The sequence below is a fragment of the Silurus meridionalis genome, chromosome 8 (assembly GCF_014805685.1).
Source record: "Silurus meridionalis isolate SWU-2019-XX chromosome 8, ASM1480568v1, whole genome shotgun sequence".
NCBI classification, from domain to species: Eukaryota; Metazoa; Chordata; class Actinopteri; order Siluriformes; family Siluridae; genus Silurus; species Silurus meridionalis.
The window spans coordinates 589,752-597,500 of NC_060891.1; positions in this window are offsets into that span (position 1 = coordinate 589,752).

Consider the following 7,749-nt stretch of genomic DNA (forward strand, 5'->3'; position numbering starts at 1 on the left):
GAAGAAACAGAAACTGTTGTTCTCAAACCTGCCTCTTTTTATTCTCACCCTTGAAGTGGAAATCGCAGACCAGCCCTGAACGCTTTGATATGAATGCTGTAAGATCGATATGGAGTCGTTTCCTCTGGTCTTTGGAATCATCTCTCAGTACAGATGACGTGAGACCGGTGGAGTCGCAGCGCCGCACTGTATGGAAATTAATTTTATAAATTCTTCTGCGACATCATGGAGTTTATCTTCATGATAATCGATTCCAAACTTGTCCAAACTTGCACAACTCCAAATGTGTGTGTGTGTGTGTGTGTGTGTGTGTGTGTGTGTGTTAGTGAGTGTGAGTGAGTGCAAAGTGAGTTGTCAGCTTTTCTCTGCCTCATTAGTGCCGTGTGTCTGATGAAGCAGAATGATGAAGATCTCCTATCGACCCTCTCTGCAGGAAGAGCTCTGGATAAACAGCGCTCGGAGGGAGATGGGAGATTTCAGCTCACAGAGGTTCTCTTTCACTCTTGATGGTTTCAGAGCCGTCTTAAAAAATCCTCATTAAGAGTCTTTAGAAATATGATTTAATTCTGCATGTTAATGTAATTCCTTTTGAAATGGCAGTCATTGTGTGTTGAAGGGCAGCCAGTAGTGTTCGAGATGCATCATGCCACACCCTTGCCCAGTCTAAACACACGTGACAGATGATACTATAAAGAATTTATAAAGTGTTAGTGTTCGTGTTGTTACAGTTGAGGATTTTTCACCATTGCCTTCACCCAGGACTGTCATGTCAGCCAGTTTGACCTTATTCACAGACAAGAAGACAAACCTGTTTTACCTCGGACCATTATTACTGACGCATCACACGCCTGTTTTTTGGGCCGACTGGGCAGAGTTACCCCTCTGTAGTGCCAGAAAGTTTTACACATTGAAAATGAAATCGGTTACAATCAATAGAATCACATGGTATCAAACTGAGCCTCCGAACCCTGGAGTGAACTCTGTCTGACAATCAGCTCTGGAGGAGACAGAACAAGACATGAAGCAGAAGAACCTCGTTCATACACAAACAGCTTCAAACTTCAGGCCCACAACAAGTCACAATCGCGAGAAAAAAGTCAGAATGAGAAATAAAGTCAGAATTAGGCAAAAATTATAAAATTATAATGCCTGTGGCGTAAACAGATTTCCATAAGATTTAGACCAAAAAAAATAAATACAAAAAGTTTGGGATCATTTCAAAGTCAAACTTAATGAAAACACTGTACAGTGCGTTTCCTTTTTTTTAAAGTGATTTTTTTATTGCTTTTTTTGTATATATTTGTATTTGCATTTGATGTAATTATGGCAATGAAATGCACTAAATAGGGTTAGTTTTCACAGATATTCTTGTGTTCAGTTTCAGCAATAAAATTGACATTTTTCTAAAAAGGAAACAAATCACTCGTTCTTTTTCAGAGACCCGTCTTATTTTTCTTGTATATTTAGAATTTCTTTTTAAATACAAAAAGTACTTCTTACCCGATTACTCGATTAATTGATAATAATTGGTAGAATACTCATTTACTAAAATAATTGATAGCTACAGCTCTAATGTGATCAGCAAGAATTTCTAAAAGCACTTCAGATGAACTTGTGATCTCTAAGAATCGTCAAAAATACTGGATGGACTTTCACTCAAATGTCTCCTGTGGATCTTTATTTAGCACTATTTAGAAAAGTGTGGAATGGTGAATGGGGGTGGAGGTTCTGCAACAGGACCACACTCGAGAACAACCTCAGCTGTGAGAAGAATGCTCCTGAAGTGATTTGCCCTGAGATCACTGAGGAGCAGTGTAAAGTTCACACCGTTCATATCCTCTGTATGAATTAGGTGACTTGTAATGCAAATTAAAATCAATCGTGAAGGCACAGTCGTTCTCTCTGCAGGTTCACAGCCCTTCGTTTCAGTGGCAGAAGAACAGTTGGTGCTTTCCATGTTGAAGAAACCCTTCACATCATTATATTTTCATAAAGCAGTAGATCAATAGCGTATGGATTTGGCGATCTAACCTCTGAGACTTTATAAGAGTAAACTCCCCTGTTATATGAAATGAGAAAAGTGAGCGTGTTTGTTAGCGGATGATAAAACGCTCCTTTATTGTTACTTTATGAAAGTGGGTTTGTTTAGTTGGACCACTGGGAGCGGAACAGATCGATAGCTGGAGAACTTTTAATGCGCTGCTGTCCCTAATTTTCTGTGTATTTTGTGCAGACGTCCCTTGTCAGTGGTCAGCGTTTTCCCTTCCTCATTTAAGGCAGAAAAGTCCAGCGCTCAGATCAATAGGCAGACTTTTTTTTTCCCATGAGCTTTAAAGACAGGGAGATCGTGCAGGGCTTAATGAAAGTGCTGGCCCTCAGCTCTCAGCTGGTGTGTGCATGTGTGTGTGTGTGTGTGTGTGTGTGTGTGTGTGTGTGTGTGTGTGTGTGTGTGTGGGTCCCTTAAAGCTGCCTTCCTGCTGATGGTGAGCTTATATGTGTCAGCTTGGCCTCTTAAACAGTTTGTCCTTAAAGAGATGAAGATCCACCAAAGCTCTAGATAAAAAGCAGCTCTGGGCTTCGCTACAACCTGAGGATAATTATGTAATTTTAACTGTTTAGTTTTAAACTTAGGGAATGTTTAATATAAATATTATGATGTACGAGGTGATATGAAAAAGTATCGAGACTCGCTCTGTTTACGAGAACGTACTTTATTTATCTGCATTTCCACACTATCACCTTCAAAATAGTCCCCATGCACAGGAATACGGTGTCTCCCAGCGTTCCTTCCACTTCTGGAATGTGTCCTGAAAGTCTTCTTTTTGAAGTGTGTCAATCACCTTCTGCTTTTCATTCTGGATCTAAAAGGTGACCTTTGAGCTGGATCTTCATGTTCGGGAAGAGGGCAAAGGACGCCAGAGCCAAATCGGGCGAGTAGGATGGGTGAAAAAGTGAGATTGAGAAACTCACGTGTAGAGAGAGTCTGGTGACAAGGTGCGCACGTGGTCAGAATAGCAGACGAGTTAGCACACGTGGTCAGAATAGCACCAGTTCACAGCTCCTGATGTACACAGACCGATGTCTTTTTATGAAGGTCGGTGATCCTTTTAAATGTGCGTGCAACCTTGTGCTGCCATCTGTTAGTGTGTTACAAAACTTATCTTCAACATTTTTGATATCATCTTGTATGTTAGAAGCTCATTACTTGGTTTGAAAATGTAGTATAGTGATTTTACATTAAGGCTCATGCAAACCTCAAACAGTCACATTGTTATAATGGAGACCTTGAGATACCAATGGGGTGCCAATATTTATGAAAGCACTATAGAGGGTGTGTTAGTCAAACCTGAACTTGATTTCTTTACATATTAAATGTAAGCAAAATGATAGTGGATACTTTTATACTGCTCCTCTTTCATGATCTGGTTTATACCCCAGGTGTTCACTCTGGTGTTTACATTGGGAATGAAGTCCAGTGTATTGGGCATGAAGACTCGATCTAAACCTGGAAATGAATTACCCAATAATACAGTCAGTGCGATTGGAGCATTGGCCTCTCCTAAAAATCAATGATGTGATTGTTTGCGGTGGTGGGGGACGGAGCTGGTGGTGAACACTGTGAATGACACTCCTTTAGTGTTTGTAATGTGCTTAAAGGGGTTTGATTTACTCCCCGAGTGTCAAACATGTTTTCACATCGTCTCCGTTTTATTTGGATTGCGGTTGTCACTCGGGGGGAAAAAAAATCGAACAGGTTTTAGAGCACCGTCAGCGTCCTTCATGTGTCTCTACAGTTAATGATACACATGCAGCACCTCTGAGGAGCTTCTGTTAGATTTGATCTTTTAGATGCAGAACAGGATAGAAAACAATCCTCCATCAAATCAAGTGACAACATGAAAATAGTGCAGCTTTCAGACTGGTTTTATTTCATTTTGAAATGTTAATTAAACTCCAGTAAAAATCACAAGAACTCTCCTGAACACACCACAATTAGATAACAATTAGATAATTGCAGTACATTATAAGGGCAAAAGTTTGTGGACACCTGAGTAGAAGATTGGAATGTGCCACAGGGGTGTTAGTAAAGACAGGTACTGAGGTGAGGAGGCCTGGGGTGCAGTCAGCATTTACATTCAGTAGTTCTTTAAGGGTAAACATAACATGGATTTCTAATTGTTTATTCATCAAATCTGGAAAATGAACTCCAAACGTCTCAAAGCATTGTGTTGCGGTTTTTGGATTCCCCTTAATGTCAGTCATCACAGGGCAGGTTTTTGGAACATGAATAAAAAGTACATGCGGATCTGTCAATTCTGATCCGTTCCAGCGTTTCAGGCGATTATTAGTCTGGGATCAGACCAGGTGAAGCTTGACTAGCGAGGATAAACGAGGATAAAACTTGGCATATCTCATGACACCTTCAGAGGATGCAGCCTGAAGGTTTGTAACATCCCTGGTTGTGGTGAGAAACATCAGAGGCACTGGGGGAGGCGTTGCAGGTCGGCCGTGACGGTGCTCTGACACCCTCGCCTGAAGGAGCTGCTGAGCGAGAAGCAGAAACACTTCACCTCCTGTTTGGACCTCCATCACAAATGCTTGACTTTGTTGCCTTAAGCTGAACACAAACGCCGATGCACTTAAGTGGTGTGAATCCCGCAGAGCAGCAGAGCAGCAGAGCAGCAGAACAGGCTTTCAGGGTTCGTGTTTCTGTCCTGAGAGCAGAACTTCATTCTTTTAATTTTTCATTCAGCGTAAAAGTGAACTTGGAAAAGTAACACAAAGTTCTTGAACTGCTGCTGGTTTGAAGAATAACATCAGAAACTATAAAAAAATATAACAAAACAGTGACAGCATGGAGGCGCAGCAGGTCATCAGCGCCATCTCATGATTTGATCCAGACCTCGGGGTAGAGATTCCTCTCCCACCTTATATCACAAAATATTCATATGTAGCTGTTTTCCGAAACATTCCTCACATCTTCATCAGCATGCACTCTGTGGACAAAAGTTTGCAGACATACGATTGCTTTTTGAACATCCCATTCCACAATTAGTCCCATTTTGCTGTTATAATGACCTTCACTCTTCTGGGAAGATGCACCACTAGATTTTGGTGTGCACTTGGCTCCATGAAGATCTGCTTTCCATTGTTTGGAGTGGAAGATCTCCTACTATAGAGCTTCAACACTGTTAAACACCTTTAGGATAATTGTGAATGCTGACTGCACCCCAGGAACCTCCTCACCTTCTCACCTACATCCTGACTTTACTAAAACCCTTATAGCTGAATGAATCTCCACAACATCTACTGGAACATCTTTCCAGAACACTAAATGTGGAATGGGACATTCAAAACGATTCACCACTCTAATGCCCATATGCTCTGTATTGATTGTTGTGTAGTTTTATATTATTCTCATTTGTATACAGTGATTTATTCGTTGATCTGCTTTAGACCGAATATTTTGGTTGAAAAAAAGATGTTAAATGTTAAAAGATGTGAAAACCTCAGACGTCTCGAGCAACATCATGACTTCTACGAGACAGATTAGACAAAAGATTTCTGCAGTTCTGCAGTAATTTTCCTGTTTATTGGGTTTTAGTTTCACACTCCGCCCCCTTTCCCGGAAACACTCGTTAATCCCGGTCGGCGTTGGCAGGTCTGCAAATCGCTGCTTGCTATTTTTAACCCACGCTGTGCCTCAGGTGAGGTTTTTTTTTATTCCTGCGCTGCTCATCCAGCTTCCATCAAAGAGATAACTCCAGTTACCATGGCAACCCTTCTCCTTCTCCTCCACTCTCTGTTTGTCTGGACCGAATCGCTCTGATACCAAGGATTAGCTGAGTATCAGTTGCTGTCTCTCCTCGGATTGTTTTTTTTCTCTCTGGAAACTCCTGAGATTTAAAATGCTGCATTTTTTATGTTATGAATAAAACCATCTATTCTGTAGGACAGTGCGGAGGGTGTGTGTGTGTGTGAGCGGTTAAGGATTTGCTCTACATGGTTCAGTTTCTAGTTTATCATCATCAGAAGATCCAGCATGAAGAACCGATTCCAGGAACTGATTATTAATTAATGAACATTGAAATGGCTCGAGAAAATGATTAGTAAGTTAATAGTGTCTAACTTTTTATTCCTAAAGAACTACAGTATGATTATAGATGAGAGTAAAAATGTCAGGAACGGTTCTGTTTCACTCCATTAATTGGTGGTGATGAGTTCAAAAGTTCTTGTTAGACAGTTTTCTGTGAGTTTCAGGATCCGAGATGAAATAATCTGAAGAACAAAACCACAAAATGATTCAATAATATACTGTTTAAATCCACTTTAAACCACCACTCGCTCCGCCCACTTCATGTTCACTCCGCCTCCTATTTTCTGTAAACAGTTGACTGTTGAGTCTCTTTCTTTCTGTCAGTGTTTTTTTTGCCCTGTTGTTACTTTCATTCTCTTTCTCTCTCTCTCTCTCTCTCTCTCTCTCTCTCTCTCAGCCTGTTTCTCAGTGTAACAGTAGTGAAGAGGATCTGCTCGGCTGTCAGTCAGCTTGTTCCTGCAGCATGCAATCAAAGAGATCATCAGCAGATTATAAACCACTGAAGCCTGAAAACATCTGTGATCGACTTGGACAGAGCAGGGATGAGTTAGACACATGGAGAGAGAGAGAGAGAGAGAGAGAGAGAGAGAGAGAGAGAGAGAGTGAGTGACAGAGAGAGAGAGAGAGAGAGAGAGAGAGAGAGAGAGAGAGAGAGAGAGAGACAGAGAGAGAGAGATAGAGAGAGAAAGAGAGAAAGATTAGATTGTGTCTCTGTTATATGCTGCTGTGTGAATTGATAAGCATTGCAGTGTAATGATTCTGTATTCAGACACAGTCATGTGCAGAACAAAATGTTAACACACTCGCATCTGAGGTCATTTCATTGTCTGATCTTCTGTCCAGCAAAACTGCGTGGACAAAATCAGCTTTGGAAACTCACAGAGGAAACTCAGACAGAGGAGGGAACTTCAACACAGAGGAAACTCAGACAGAGGAGGAAATCCTCTAGCGCACAGGATGATTCCAGCACAGAAGGAAACTGTTGTATGTTAATATTTATACGTTTATATTTTTGTCCCGCTGTAATCTATCTGTCTCTGCCTGTCACACTCTCTCTCTCTCTCTCTCTCTCTCTCTCTCTCTCTCTCTCTCTCTCTCTCTCTCTCTCTGTCAGTCTCTGTCTGAGTGGATCACACTCTTTTCAGTTTTAATCTTCTGATAATCTCTGTGATTACACACTGAGGAAAAAATAATAAGAACTGCAATACAAGAAGCTAAATAGATGGAGAGAATGGGACATTAAAAAGTGAAGTTAAATCCATCCAGATGTAGGGCATCAGGATGGATCAGGCAGGTCCGGAAAGCAGAAGGGGTCAGAATTTTTGGAATCTTAGGAGATGCATGTGCAGCTTAAAAGAGAGAAAGAGCGATTATTAGCTATGTTTATTATAAAGTTTATAAACAGTGTGCTTTGTAAGCAGGGACGCTGGTAAAACTATGACGTTATAACAACAACAAAAAAACTGTGGAAAGGTACAAATACTTTTGCACTTGACTGATGGTGATGGTGATTAGTTCATGCCCTGTGTGTTCTGTAAAGGTCAGCGTCAAGAGCCGTTTACTACAAAGTGCTATATTTGCTCAAGTGTAAGCACTGAATAATAATTACACCTTTGTGTTTTCACACACACACACACACACACACACACACA